Here is a 16,414-nt window from a genome sequence, read left to right as displayed (position 1 = left end):
GAATTAGAGTGTAATGGTTGGAATGGTATCAAACACATGAAAACCATGTATTTGATACCATTCCATTTACTCCATTCTGGCCATTATTGTAACGAACACGATGGGAGACGGAGAGCTGGTTTCAAGCACAGGGCACAGCAGGTGTTTATTGTAAAGGACCACAGGAGTAGGCAGCTGGGTCCAGGGGCAGGCAGAGGTCAGACACATAGGTCCAAAAAGGCAACAGTACAGACAGGGAAAAGGCTAGTAACATCATCAGGGAGATCAAGCAATAAGTCGATAACAGGAAACCCAATAGGCTAAAGTACAGGCAGGGAATAGGCAAAAGGCGTCGTTAGTGAGGCAGGCAAAAACTATCATTCACGGGAGGAGTAAATTACAAGGAAACCCAGCACTCTGAATAGAAAGAAGCGTGTCACAAAACAAACAATACCTCACAATGCTGGGGTGCAAAGAACTGAACTAAAAAGTTTGTGATAATGACATACAGGTGTGTGAACAGGTGATCAGAATTCAGGTGATTGGGATCTGAAGTGTGAGCTGCGTTCAGGGGATCTATGTGTTTGAACATGGGAGCTGGAAAGTGAGCTGCGTTCAGGGGATCTACGTGTTTCAGAGTGTGAGTTGGAAGCAGACGTTACAGTTATTATGAGCCGTCCTTCCCTAGGCAGCCTCCACTGAGACATACATTATAGTATGTTTAGCTTGGGCACAGCTTTGTTAAAAAGGGTTGTGTATTTACTGTAGGAGAGATGTCTTCAAAGAAGGTCATAATCATGTCTTAAAATAGACTTAATCTGAGTAACTAAGTTTAGCACAACAGAAGTATGCTATCCCATTTATGTGATGTGTGATCACCACGTTTTCCTGACCAATTAAATAGGGAATCTTTACTGGCTTGGCCACATGGTCTTAGCCAATGAGTTGCATTCATTTTATATGTATGTATATGTTATGTGCCTCCTAAGAGGAGGGAGGTGCAGGAGTCAGGAGCAGGAGAGCAAGGAAGTCCCAGTAGCACAATCGTTTATTAGAAGTCCCCACTCAATGACAACAGGTGGAGGGACACGCCCAAACGAAGTCGCCACACACAGGGAATAAACGCAACACACGGAGGAGAAACCTCTACTTCTAATTACAGTCCAAAACGGTACAACGACCGTGAGAAAGAAAACCCTGTGGCGAAAACACGCACCCCTAACATAGCAACAACAGCAAATAATCCCGCACAAAGAATAGCAGGCAGCGGAGGTTAATAAACCCACCGAAATTAACTAAAATGACACAGGTGTAAAGAAAAAACAGACATACACAAACGAAAAGGAAAAATGGGCCGGCGACGACGACCGCCGAGCACCGCCCGAACAGGGAGAGGAGCCACCTTCGATGGAAGTCGTGACAGTATAGAAGATTTTGCCCCCCCCGAAGTTTAAACTGCCCTATATCTGTTCTCACCTAAGCGAAGGAGGATCGATTGACATTAACTAAGCATTTCCACATTGTACTCCCTCGCAAACAATACAAATTGAATATAGGTTCTCATACCGTATGTTGAAACTTTAAACTTCTATTCATTTTCTTGTGTCAGCATGTTTTGCAGGTGATCTTATCCGACCATGCAAAACCCAGTGCCCCATCAGTGTCAGTGTGTCACATACTGTACACATCAACACTGCGTGACTGCGTTGAAACCCAACATTCTCTCTCTAGTAGCCTGTGTTTAACCTCAGATACGAGACTGCTTTCCTGAGAGATTAACTCTCTGGGGTTGCGGTCATGTGTTTGGAGTTGGTTAGTGGCTGACAAAAGAGGAACGCATAGTGCAGACCCAATTTGCTGCGGTCAAAGAATGTCCACATGACACATACAAGAGATCACTGGCCATGGGGGTGACTGCACTAATTGATGTGGCCATCCTTTGACTGCAGCAAACTGGGTCTGCACTATGATCTATCACATTACCCTTATGACCCATATCAATATGTTAAGTGAAAAAAGCATTGGAACCACCAACTGATGAGTCAGCAGAACCGTTGTGTGGTTCATACCATTGGTATGTAGCTATTGCATGTATATGCCATTGCTATTTTAAAGGGGATTCAATCCCCTTATTTGTTTCTGCTAGCTTACAATGTAACAAAGTAGTAATGTATAAGGTACAGTGCAATACACCCCTAGAATTTCCCTCAGCTAGCGTGAAGTCAGGCTACGACTGTTTGCCATTTTACTCTCTCTGAGCACTTAGTTTTATCTTGTCGTTCTATTGACTATCAAACACTTTAATCAAAACTTGTCTCTAATATATTTTCAGATATGCCATGGCCCTCTACAACCAGCATGTCTGCCCCGTGGATAACTGGTACAGTATTCTATAATCAACTCTAATGTCAACTCCCCCATAATCACTGTGTCATTATTTATAACAGAAGGAACTCATCACATGTCATTATCTGTAACAAAGACAACTGGTAATCTCTCAGTTGGTTTCAAGTGTTCTTTATCGGAGATAGAAGGATAACTGTTGCCCGAACTTTCATTGTTGCGTAAAATCACTGGTTTGGTTTGTTATTGAAAATGTATTTGTTTGCAAAGGTGATAACCCCAGAAAAGGTATTAACTTTTGGCTTGTAGTGTAGTAGGGTATGATACGTTACGACATAGAGTGTGTATCTACTTGGATGTACTCACACTAGGTACTTGTGAAACTGAAACGAGGGGGATTAAGTATTCCAATATGTCAGCAGGTCTTAAACAAATCATGATTGGGGACCATTTTGTTCTTTGAGCCTCACACTGCTTTTACCTAGAACGTGCCCTCATTGACGCAGATAGTTGTAGGCTTCCACTCAAGAAAATGAGAAGCAAGTTTAGTGATTCTATCATCCTTGTCAAAACCCTTCAATTCCTGCTGACATCCATGATTTAAATGTCAAACCAGCAAACTGATTATGAATTATTATTCATCTCCACACTGTGAGCTAGAGGGAGAATATGAACTGCAAAAGCGTGAGAAACAGTACCTTGTCAACAAGTCTGTTTATTCAACATTAATTTGTGAGAAATTAAATAATTCATGGCCGACTTGTTTCGCAGTAGGGAATAGTCCGTCTTAGACTCTAAACTTCTTGAGCATGACTACCTTATTCAAACATAGGGAGGCATGAGAGAATGGTGTGAGGAACAAATTGAGAAAAGAGGGAGATGGAGAGAAATTTGGAGAGCACAGAGAGAAGAAGGGGAGATGGGAGAAACGAGTATAATCATGGGAGAGACTGAAAAGATAATAAATATATACTGTATCGGGGACGGAGAGAGTAATGGAAAAATGGTGTGAAATCAAGGATGTGTAGCGACTATTTGGAGAAAGGCAACAGCCTGCAAATTCCTTTAGGAGTGGGAGAATGACTTCTGTGGTATGTGTGAATAAACAGGTATTAAAATTGCATGGGGGCTCCATTAATTCCAAACTTCTCCGTTCAGCAGTAGACCTGCCCAAGCATTTACATTACATTTTACATTTAAGTCATTTAGCAGACGCTCTTATCCAGAGCGACTTACAAATTGGTGCATTCACCTTATGATATCCAGTGGAACAACCACTTTACAATAGTGCATCTAACTCTTTTAAGGGGGGGGGGGGTTAGAAGGATTACTTATCGTACTCCTATATAGGTATCTGCCTTAAAGAGGTGGGGTTTCAGGTTTCTCCGGAAGGTGGTGATTGACTCCGCTGACCTGGCGTCGTGAGGGAGTTTGTTCCACCATTGGGCCAGAGCAGCGACAACAGTTTTGACTGGGCTGAGCGGAACTGTACTTCCTCAGAGGTAGGGAGGCGAGCAGGCCAGAGGTGGATGAACGCAGTGCCTTGTTTGGGTGTAGGGCCTGATCAGAGCCTGAAGGTACGGAGGTGCCGTTCCCCTCACAGCTCCGTAGCAAGCACCCATCGGTCTTGTAGCGGATGCGAGCTTCAACTGGAAGCCAGTTGGAGAGAGCGGAGGAGCGGGTGACGTGAGAGAACTGTGGGAAAGTTGAACACCAGACGGGCTGCGGCGTTCTGGATGAGTTGTAGGGTTTTAATGGCACAGGCAGGGAGCCCAGCCAACAGCGAGTTGCAGTAATCCAGACGGGAAGATGACAAGTGCCTGGATTAGGACCTGCGCCGCTTCCTGCGTGAGGCAGGGTCGTACTCTGCGAATGTTGTAGAGCATGAACCTACAGGAACGGGTCACCGCCTTGATGTTAGTTGAGAACGACAGGGTGTTGTCCAGGATCACGCCAAGGTTCTTAGCACTCTGGGAGGAGGACACAATGGAGTTGTCAAACCGTGATGGCGAATCATGGAACGGGCAGTCCTTCCCCGGGAGGAAGAGCAGCCTCCGTCTTGCGAAGGTCAGCTTGAGGTGGTGATCCGTCATCCACACTGATATGTCTGCCAGACATGCAGAGATGCGATTCACCACCTGATTATCAGAGGGGGGAAAGGAGAAGATTAATTGTGTGTCGTCTGCATAGCAATGATAGGAGAGACCATGTGAGGATATGACAGAGCCAAGTGACTTGGTGTATAGCGAGAATAGGAGAGGGCCTAGAACAGAGCCCTGGGGGACACCAGTGGTGAGAGCACGTGGAAAACAAAAACAAACAACTATTCCAAACCCAGTCATTACTGTACCTGCAGGTTTGGCTATTCCACTGTAAGGAGCATTCTACTGATACAACCTCAAACAGGGAATTCCAGAAATCATACAAGATAAAGTGTACTCTCTGAACAGTAGACCGACACATGTAATAGGACAGCAGCTGCCTCAGTACCTGCATCATAGTTGTTCTACAATGTTCTTCAATGCATACATGCAGTCAACCATTAAGTGGGAACTTTAACCTACTATTTCGGGTTAAACAATGTATATCCTCATTTGGGCAGAATGAGAGCCTTGATGTGTTGATTGGATGTATAATTCGATGCTGGCACATTAACAGAGTGTTATGCTAGGTGTGTTTACTTTAGTAGTGGTGGGTCTTTGGTTGGGACGCATGGTCATGCATTCTGGTCAATGCATGTGTCGAAGCATAGCTAATAGGTGACTTTATGGACTAATCTCACCTCACAAACGTCACACAGTCCATTCAGAATAGCCACTTGTTTTATGTGCATTATGCAATAAGTCCATATGCAAATAAAGAAGAGTGGGGTAAGTTTAGCCAAGTCTGTGAAGGAAGAAACCACATGGAAAAACTGGTAAGCAAGTTACGTCCAAAAAGCTGATTTTCACAAAGTCAAATTAATTTATTGTGTGATGCTTGTATCTAAACTAAAGTGTATTGTTTTAAGATTGCTTTATACATCAGTTGGGGGTGTCTATAAGCTACAATATGAGGTCATAAACCTAGCATGAAAGTGCATCCTTGTAGCTGTATGGGCTAATATAGTCCAGATGATTTTATCTGATGACATGGAGTCAGATTTTGCTAAACATATCAAGAATCTCACAGACCAGTTTCATGGGCTTAATAGCCTCAAATGCAGAGAACTTGCCTACGAATTGGCACATCAAAACAACATCCCTGTCCCAGATAACTGGTCAATAAATGGAAGAGTAAGTTATATTGAATAGAGAGATCTACACTCAGTGGCCCGTTTATTAGGTACACCAGCCCATTCACGAAAATGGTTCGCTCCTACAGACAGTAAGTTGTGTGACCGTGGCTTGCGATATAAAGCAAGCAGACAGGCAAGCAGACAGGCATCGAGGCATTCCGTTCCTGTTCAATTTAATGTTAGAATGGGAAAAACAAGTGACCTAAGAGATTTTGAGCGTGGTATGATCGCCTGTGCCATGCTCGCCGGTTTCAGTCTCTCAGAAACGACCAGCCTCCTGGGCTTTTAACGCATGACAGTGTCTAGGGCTTACAGAGAACATCCAGTCACCGACAATCCTGTGGACGAAAACAGCTCGTTGATGAGAGGTCGAAGGAGAATGGCAAGAATCGTGCAAGCTAACAGGCGGGCCATAACAACGCAGAACAGTGGTGTGCAGAATGGCATTTCGGAACGCACAACTCGCCTGTCCTTGTCACGGATGGGCTATTGCAGCAGACTAACACACTTGGTTCCACTCCTATCAGCTAAAAACATGAAGAAGCTGTCATGGTTACACCTGTCACCAGAGGGAAGCAGAGACCGTCCTAGAGACATTAATGACAATCAGGTGTGTCCTATTTACCCCTCATGATTTCCCTGTTAAAAGAGGTGTGTCTGTTGTCCTTTGCTGAAGCTTGAATTATGTGACGTGTGCGTTTGTCTCCTGAGTGAGTGTTTGAGACTTAGTGTTTGTTGTCCCAGTGTTACTGTGATCCTTCCATTACCGTTTCTCAGTAAAGTATTATTTTTATCCTTAACCGCTGATTCTTCGTCTGGTCTCTTCTCTGCACCCGGGTCCAACCTTACCATGAAACAGAAGCGGCTCCAGTGGGCACGCGATCACCAGCACTGGAAAACTGAGGGGTGGAAAAACATTGCCTGGTCTGACGAATCCCGGTTCATGTTGCGTCATGCTGATGGCAGAGTCAGGATTTGGCATAAGCAGCATGAGTCCATGGCCCCATCCTGCCTGGTTTCAATGCTAAAGGCAGGTGGTGTAATGGTGTGGGGAATGTTTTCCTGGCATACGTTAGGTCCCTTGATAGCAATGTTTCCATGCCCTAAAAAATTCAGGCTGTTCTGGAGGCAAAGGGGAGGTCTGACCCGGTACTAGGTGGGTGTACCTAATAAACTGGCCACCGAGTGTATATCTGAATGTAGGCATACATTTAAGATATACAACATACTACACCCCCATTCCAGGAATTAGACATTGACCTACCATCACAAGACACCATCACCCACTTACTTCAAGGTGGCTCAACTTACCCTGTCCCTATGCTTAAGCTATGTTTATAAAAGTGTTATGTTTACGTGAAGTCTGAGTATTTCCAATGATACACCACATCCTGAAATATATGTAGATATCCTTGTTAGAAAGAATACTATATTTCCCTTGACGTATTAATGGGACATTTTTTAAATGTCTCAACGATCAATGACATCTGGCTCAATGATCCTGTCTGGAACTGCGAGGAGTAACACAACCTACGTTGCTAGCTATAGTACCATGACAAAGACCAAAGCCCGGCGGGAGTACCGGTGAGGAAAGTGGTTTCTCTCTATCACACGTGAAGGATCTTTTAAATGAACAAAAATAATCCTACAAGCAGTTGTTACAAGAAAATAGCTTCAAGTGTTTTGTCCAAATACTTGTGGATTCTACCAATAAAAGAATGGACGACCTCACCAGAGAGGTCCAGGACCTGAAGAACAGTTTGCACTTCTCCCAGGGTCAGCTCGATGAGTTGAAACAGGAGAACGGCAGATGATAGCAAACTGTAGGTCGTTGAGAGAGGACATCAGTTTTGTGTGTGAATCCATGATAACAATCCAAGGGACAATCAAGGCAGAACAACATGGTTATGGATGGAATTTCAGAATCTCCACATAAGACCTGGTCGGAGTCTGAGGACAAAGTGAGGGAAATGATCTTTGAGAAATTGAAAATGGACCACAGGAAGAATGAGGTGGAGCGCGCCCACAGGACTGGAAATCCCACCACTGGTCCAGGTGATAGGACCAGGCCGATAGTGGTCAAGTTCCTGGGGTTCAAGGACAAGGTAGCTGTTCTGGAAAGAGCCAAGAACTTGAGAGGAACGTATATATCTTCCTCAACAAGGATTATCCTGAAGCTGTACTCCCGAAGAGGATAGAACTTATCCCAGCCATGAAAGCCGCCAGAGCGCGTGGGGACATTGCTTACATCTGCTATGACAGGCTCATTGTCCACCCACCCTCTCAGATGCATGGAAGTGATGAGCGAGCCAAGCATATGGATCGTAACTTAACCCCTTCAGCACACACACACCAATTGATTAATGGACTGCTGAATGTATATTTTTTTCTCTTGCTTTGTTTGCTCTTTACAGTATTATGTCGGTCTTTGATAAGCTACCCAGGAAAGGGCTGAAAGTAGCCCATATTGATATATTTAGCCTTAGAAATAAGGTTCATGAAATCAATAACTTGCTAACATCAGATAGCATTCATATATTATCCATTTCTGAGACTCAGTTACATAATTAATTTGATGATACAGCAGTAGCATGTGGCAAAGAATAGGGTTGAGTGATAAATGGCAGATATGTGAGAGCAGAACTAATAAAGGGGCTCTGCCCTCTCACTAAAATGGCCACCACGATCAGAACTACAGATCACAAAATGGCCGACTGCCAAAACTATTCCCAGAAGCAAGGGGAACGCTCAGAAGGTGGGGCCGACCCACAGATAAGGGGTTAAGACAACCCAGGAAGAGAGAGAGAAGGGTCTGGAAGGATCTGTAAACCATAGAGAAAGAGACGATATATATTGGCTGGATTTACCGTGTATGAGCTGGACTTTTTGGACTTACCTGTTGGCGTTTGGACCTGGACCTACCGAGAACCCGATGTGTACCAAACCCTGCTGTCCTTGGCCTCGCCTGCGGCCTGCGTGGACCAGGATGGAAAAACAAACACGCAGGTACTGTCCTGTTCGAAAGAACTCTCATTCTGGGGGTTTTGGTGACGGTTTCCCGCTTAATTTGTGACAAACTCTCCTAATCTTGAAGAGGTTTGTCACAAGCAATTCAAGGATATAACATCTATAGAAGAGACAGAAACAATTATGGTGGAGGGGGTGCTGTATATATTCAGAGGCATATCCCTGTAGTGCTTAGAGAAGATCTTATGTCAAGTGTTATTGAAGTGTTGTGGTTGCAGGTTCACCTGGCACATCTAGAGCCTTTTCTTTTGCGGTGTTGCTATAGGCCACCAAGTGCTAACAGTCAGTACCTAAGTAATATGTGTGAAATGCTTGATAGTGTATGCAAGACAAAGGAGCTGATCGTGAACTACAGGAAAAGGCTGGCCGAACAGGCCCCCATTAACATCAATGGGGCTGTAGTGGAGCTAGTCGAGAGTTTCAAGTTCCTTAGTGTCCACATCACCAACGATCTATCATGGTCCAAACACACCAAGACAGTCGTGAAGAGGGCACGACAACACCTTTACCCCCTCATGAGACTGAAAAGATTTGGCATGGGTCCCTCAAAAGTTCTACAGCTGCACCATCGAGAGCATCCTGACCCGGGTGCTACAGAGGGTAATGCATACGGCCCAGTACATCACTGGGGCCAAGCTTCCTGCAGTCCAGGACCTATATAATAGGCCGTGTCAGAGGAAAGCCCATAAAATTGTCAGAGACTCCAGTCACCCAAGTTATAGACTGTTTCTCTGCTACCACACGGCAAGCGGTACCGGAGCGCCAAGTCTAGGACCAAAAAGGCTCTGTCGTGTCTTTACTATCATTAAATGAAGACTTTTAGTTATCAAAGATTCTCTGTAATTAGTATTACGCGATTAAACATGTAACTGTAATTAACTAGGAAGTCGGGGCTCCAAGGAAAATATTCAGATTACAAAGTTATAATTTCCTAATATAATTTCAGATATTTTATATCTGATCAATTAGTCTTCGAATTAATGAATTATTTACTTTACCTCACGTTAGTCTCATTCCAAACGTCGTAAATCTGCACGAACCCAGTCTTCACTACGAGTCATCCATACATCAATTGTCTTAAATCATTTATTTACTAACTAAGTAATTCACAGAAATGCATAATCAAACAAAGTAAATATGGTTACAAGAAATGATAGGGGAATTTTCATTGGTGGGCTAAACCGGCATGGCGGCTTGTTCGACAAAAGGGGGAGTGGGGGTCTCCTGAGAAGTCACTACAGAGTTGATAATTATAACAATTGAAATACTAATCCTTTGCACATGAACGCTCACTCATTCGGGAACAATTGCAATCAATATATATATTTACGCTCAGTGTGTCGTCTTGATCGCTGTTGAAAAGTTTGTTTCTTTTGTATAATTGTCCGTCTCTCTCTGTCTGTCTGTCGTGGTTAGAGGGGATAGTTCAGAGGGACATTCATGTTGTTGTAGAATGGTTGTTTCGGCAGTTGTCGTTCTTCGCGTTCAATGATACCGAATTCTTGAACTGCACTGTTGGTTAAGGGCATTGTTGGGCACTGTTGGTTAAGTAAGCATTTCACGGTAAGGTCTACACTTGTTGTATTCGGCGCATGTGACAAATAAATTTGTCACATGCGGGGTGTTTACAAACACTACAGGAACAAGATTATCCACATGTACCAATCACATTTTTACTAATACTGTAGAACTTTGTTCTAAAGCTGTATCCGTACCCATTGGATGCAGTGATCACAACATAGTGGCTATATCCAATAAAACCAAAGTTCCTACAGCTGGGCCAGCGATCATAGAAAGATTTTGCTGTGACTCTTATGTGGATGATGTTAAAAAATATGTGTTGGTCTGATTAATGAGGAGTATCCAGACGCTGCACTTGTTGAATTTATGAAATTGCTTGTTAGATCTGTTAGAACTGTTAAGGCTCCATGGATTGAGGAATTTAAAAACTGTATGGTTGAAAGAGATGGTAAAAGGAGTGGCTAATAAGTCTGGCTACACATCTGACTGGCTGACTTACTGCAAATTGAGAAATTATGTGACTAAACTCAACAAAAAGAAGAAGAAACTGTATTGTGAAGCCAAGATCAATAATGGAAAGAAAGATGGAAAAAACTTTTGAGTACTTTAAATTAAATGATGGGCAGAAAGACAAATTCAACTTTCATTGAATCAGATGGCTTATTCATCACAAAACCATGTTGCCAATTATTTTCATGATTACTTCATTGGCAAAGTGGGCAAACTTAGGCAGGAAATGCCAACAATGAACAATTAGCAATTGCATTCATGCATAAAAAAACTAATAATGAAAGAAAAGCATTGCATGTTTGAATTTTGTAAAGTTTGTGACCGGAGAGGTGTAAAAAAGTATTGTTATCGATCAATAATGACAAACCACCTGGCATTGACAACTTAGATGGAAAGCTACTGAGGATGGTAGCTGACTCTATAGCCACTACAATCACATTTTTAATCTGAGCCTAGAGGAAAGTCTTTGGCCTGGAGGGAAATCCTCTAGCCAAGAGTGGTAAAGCAGCCTTTACTGGTTCTAACAGCAAACCTATAAGCTTGTTACCAGCTCTTAGCAAACTGTTGGAAAAAATTGTGTTTGACCCAAATACAATGCTATTTCTCTGATAACAAATGAACAACATACTTTCAGCATGCTTATAGGGAAGGGCACTCAACATGTACTGCACTGACACAAATGACTGATGATTGGTTGAAAGAAATTGATAATAAGAAAATTACACACACACTTACCCCACCAGACATGCCACCAGGGGTCTTTTCACAGTCCCCAAATCCAGAACAAATTCAAGAAAGTGTACAGTATTATATAGAGCCCTTATTGCATAGAACTTCCTTCCATCTCAAATTGCGCAAATAAACAGCAAACCTGGTTTCAAAAAACAGATAAAGCAACACCTCATGGCACAACGCCTCTCCCCTATTTGATCTAGATAGTTTGTATGTATGCATTGATATGTAGGCTACGTGTGCCTTTCTTTTTAAATTATGTAGTTCTGTACTTGAACTGTTCTTGTCAATTGATGTTCTGTATTATGTCATGTTTCATGTTTTGTGTGGATCCCAGGAAGAGTAGCTGCTGCTTTTGCAACAGCTAATGGGGATCCTAATAAAATACCAATTCCAAAATCTGAAGTGGTAAAGTAATGTAATTCCATCAGAGAAGTTAGTGTGTTCCATTTGACAGCAAAAGTGTGAAGAAAAAGTCTATGTTGTTTTTATCCAGGCTGTATAATCAGTCGTGTGAGGAGAAGCTGTCTCTACAGAGGGGTCCTGAGCTGTGCTGTACCCTGGACAATGTCCCACTCATCAGGTCAGTACCGTATTACACTGTCTTTACCATGCTGTACTTTACAGTTTCATTCATATTTACCTCACCACACTAACAGTAGCCTACATACGTACACTACACCAATAAACAACTTTCCCCCCCCCCACACGATTTGAGCTGCAAGTTGATTGGTCAAGGTCATCCATTGTGTTAAACTAGTGATCAATGCCTCTGCCATTTACTATTAGTGAAAGTAAGCTCTTGGTGTGCATGAGGTGAATGTACATAACAGGTGGCAAAGGAGAGCAAGAATCTCCTATTATGCCTATTTTTGTTCTTCACATTTTTCACCTCTCTGTTCTCCTTGTTTAGTTCCTCTCTGTAGCCTAGTTATCTTTCAAGTATTTGTTTAGGTATTTCACTTATGGGGTACACTCCCAGCGTATTCATCAGAAGCCTTTATTACACTACGCAAGACATGAATGGTTGGACGTTGAGATGTGTGCGTCAGGGAGGGGCGTTCCTCCTACCCTATAAATGGTCCAACACAGTGTCTCCAAGTCATTTAAACACTTCTTCTTGCTTTTCATCAGAAAGCTTACCTCGACTCGACTGCCTTTTCTGTAATTAGCTAAACTGTCCACACATCTGAGCCTACAACTCACTCACCGGGCATTATTCTCTGGACTGTGCAGTGGTGGCAATTTTCCTTTTCCTTCACCATAGTCAGAGGAAGATTTTCAGAGGGAGGAACGGGTGCAGCAGTGACACGGCTAACTCGTTTCACGGCCATGTTATCTGTATCCAAATAGTGGCCATGTCCAAAATCTACTTAAACGGCATACTGTGTACTAATCGTACTTCATATTATTTAGCACGTACTGTTTAGTTTTAAAAGTATGCAATATGCCATGGCCGAAATGTATTACTTTTGGTGCGTTAAAGACAACTGGGAATTCGGAAACAAAACGAGCTCAGACTAGGACAAATCGTGACTTCATGATCTTTAGGTAGGAGAAGTTGGAGCTCTAGGATGATGGCCAAGTTTCTGACTTGTAATTCCGAGTTGGATGACCGGAAAATATTTTTCCCAGTCGGAGCATATTTTATTCCCCGAGTTCCCCATTGTCTTGAATGCACTCAGTGTCGGCTTCACATATAAACCAGAAAGGATCATCTGTAGCCCTCACCCCAGTGACCTTTCATGTTGTTTTGGCTAACGTTAGCTAAGTAGCTAGTGTTTGGAGTAGACTTGAGTGTACCGTAGGCCTACGCATGTATCAGTTGATGAGTCACCTGAAGCTTGAGAGGAATTGGAGATGCAGTAGAGGAATGCAGTGCTGAGGCAGAAGGCTCGTAATGAGGACAACTGGATACTACTCTGAACTGTGTGTGGTGAGCTTTATGGCGCTTAGAGCTGCTGAGGCATCCCCCAAGAAGTCCAGTGGCTACACTGGCTGGTTCCAAGAGTAGCTAGCCCTCAACAAGATTGTCACCAGACTCCATCTTCATCAAACATCTCCCTGACCACCTTCCACTGATCAAGCCATGAACTTCTCCATCTCTGAAGGACGAATGCACTCAAAGACTTGGCATCTATTGGTTGATCTAGCCAGTTATAGCTAGCCTACTCATTATAATGAGTATAATGAGAATGTATTGCGTGTTTATTTTTTGGCTTTTGATTCGCTTTGAGATTATGAAAAGCACTATAGAAATGTAATCTTTTATTATACCAAAGATGGTTTATTTAGTTTAGTAGAATAAAAAGCCAAGAGGCCGACACGTAAGCTTCAATACAAAAGTGATACTAGCAAGAGTAGTGGATGGGTTTCTTTTTTCTTTCAACTTATCTAGTTGTTGCCATGCACCTGCAACAAGAGAGCTCAGATGTGCAAGGGCAAACACACCAACAGTAGATTTACCGGTAATCACTTTTTTATTACAAACAAGAAATCCACTTTGGAATTTAAAAAAGGACTTCACCAAAAACAGTAGAAAATGAATATAAAGTAATAGCTATAAATAAAATACATACAAATTGTAACTGCAGTCTAAGTCGTCCTCCTCATCGGACAAGGAGAGGCGAGAAGGATCGGAGGACCAATGTACAGCGTGGTAAGTTTCCATGATTTAATAACAAGAAAACTAGACAAAATACAAAACAACAAACGTACTAACCGTCACAGTCCAGTGTGGCACAAACACTGACACAGAAAACAACCACCCACAAATCCCCAACACAAAACAAGCCACCTATATATGATTCTCAATCAGGGACAACGATTGACAGCTGCCTCTGAGAACCATATTAKGCTGAACATAGAAACAGACAAACTAGACACACAACATAGAATTCCCACCCAGCTCACGTCCTGACCAACACTAAACAAGCAAAACACATAATAACTCTGGTCAGGACGTTACAGTACCCCCCTCCTGAGGTGCGGACTCCGAACGCACCCCTACAACTCAAGAGGAGGGTCTGGGTGGGCAATCTGTCCGCGGTGGCGGCTCCGGCGGTGGACGAGGACACCACTGTCTTTGTCCCCTCCTTAGCGTCCTTTGAGTGGCGACCCTCGCCCACGACCTTGGCCTAAGAATCCTCCCCAAGCCCCCACATGATTTTGGAGGTAGCTCAGGACAGAGAGGTAGCTCAGGACAGAGGGGCAGCTCAGGACAGAGGGGCAGCTCAGGACAGAGGGGCAGCTCAGGACAGAGGGGCAGCTCAGGACAGAGGGCAGCTCAGGACTGTAGGGCAGCTCAGGACTGTAGGGCAGCTCAGACTGTAGGGCAGCTCAGGACTGTAGGGCAGCTCAGGACTGTAGGGCAGCTCATGACCGTAGGGCAGCTCATGACCGTAGGGCAGCTCATGACCGTAGGGCAGCTCATGACCGTAGGGCAGATCCTGTCTGGTTGGCGGCTCTGCCCGATCCTGTCTGTTGGCGGCTCTGCCCGACCTGTCTGGTTGGCGGCTCTGCCGATCCTGTCTGGTTGGCGGCTCTGGCCGATCCTGTCTGGTTGGCCTCTGGCCGATCCTGTCTGGTTGGCGGCCATGGCAGATCCTGACTGACGAACGGCTCTAGCGGCTCCGGACTGACGAACGGCTCTGACGGCTCGGGACAGACGAGCGGCTCTAACGGCGCTGGGAGACGGATGGCTCAGATGGCGCTGGGGAGACGGATGGCTCAGATGGCGCTGGGGAACGGATGGCTCAGATGGCGCTGGGAGACGGATGGTCAGATGGCGCTGGGGAGACGGATGGCTCAGATGGCGCTGGGGAGACGGATGGCTCAGATGGCGCTGGGGAGATGGATGGCTCAGATGGCGCTGGGGAGACGGATGGCTCAGATGGCGCTGGGGAGACGGATGGCTCAGATGGCGCTGGGGAGACGGGCAGTTCAGGCGCCGCTGGGCAGATGGGCATTCAGGCGCCGCTGGGCAGATGGGCAGTTCAGGCGCCGCTGGGCAGACGGCAGACTCTGGCCGGCTGAGACGCACTATAGGCCTGATGCGTGGTGCCGGAACTGGAGGTACCGGGCTGAGGGCACGCACCTCAGGGCGAGTGCGGGGAGGAGGAACAGGGCTCTGGAGATGCACTGGAAGCCTGGTGCGTGGTGTAGGCACTGGTGGTACTGGGCGGGGCGGCAAGGTGGCGCCGGATATACCGGACCGTGAAGGAGGACACGCGCTCTTGAGCACCGAGCCTCTCCAACCTTACGAGGTTGAATGGTCCCCGTAGCCCTGCCAGTGCGGCGAGGTGAATAGCCCGCACTGGGCTAGCAGGCGAACCGGGGACACCACCTGTAAGGCTGGTGCCATGTACGCCGGCCGAGGAGACGTACTAGACGTACTTCATGGCACCCGGCTCGATGCCCAACCTAGCCCTACCAGTGCGGCAAGGTGGAATAGCCCGCACTGGGCTAAGCACGCGTACTGGGGACACCGGGCGCTTTACCGCATAACACGGTGTCTGACCAGTACGACTCCCTCTCACTCCACGGTAAGCCCGGGGAGTTGGCTCAGGTATCCAACCCGGCTTCGCCACACTCCCCTTTAGCCACCCCCCAAGACATTTTTGGGTGAGCCTCTCGGCTTCCAGCCTCTCTTACGTGCTGCCTCCTCAATCCACCGCTCCTGGGCTGTGGCTGCCTCGTTCTCCTCCCGAGAGCGGCGATTCTCTCCAACCTTTGCCCAGGGTCCTTTTCCGTTCATGATTTCCTCCCATGACCATTCCTCCTGGTACCGCTGCTGCTGTTGCTGCTGCCCGTTGCCACGCTGCTTGGTCCGGGTTTGGTGGGTGTTTCTGTAACGGCTTCTTCCATAGGAAGGAGAGGACCAAAGTGCAGCGCGGCTAGTGTTCAACATGTTTAATAAAAGAACAAGTGAAACACTACAAACAACATACAAAATAACAAAATGTGCAAAAACCGAGACAGACCTATCTGGTGCAGACAACCACAGAGACAGGAAATCTCCGTTTT

The sequence above is a fragment of the Salvelinus sp. IW2-2015 genome, linkage group LG8 (assembly GCF_002910315.2).
Source record: "Salvelinus sp. IW2-2015 linkage group LG8, ASM291031v2, whole genome shotgun sequence".
Classification (NCBI taxonomy): domain Eukaryota; kingdom Metazoa; phylum Chordata; class Actinopteri; order Salmoniformes; family Salmonidae; genus Salvelinus; species Salvelinus sp. IW2-2015.
This window is presented reverse-complemented; position numbering follows the sequence as displayed.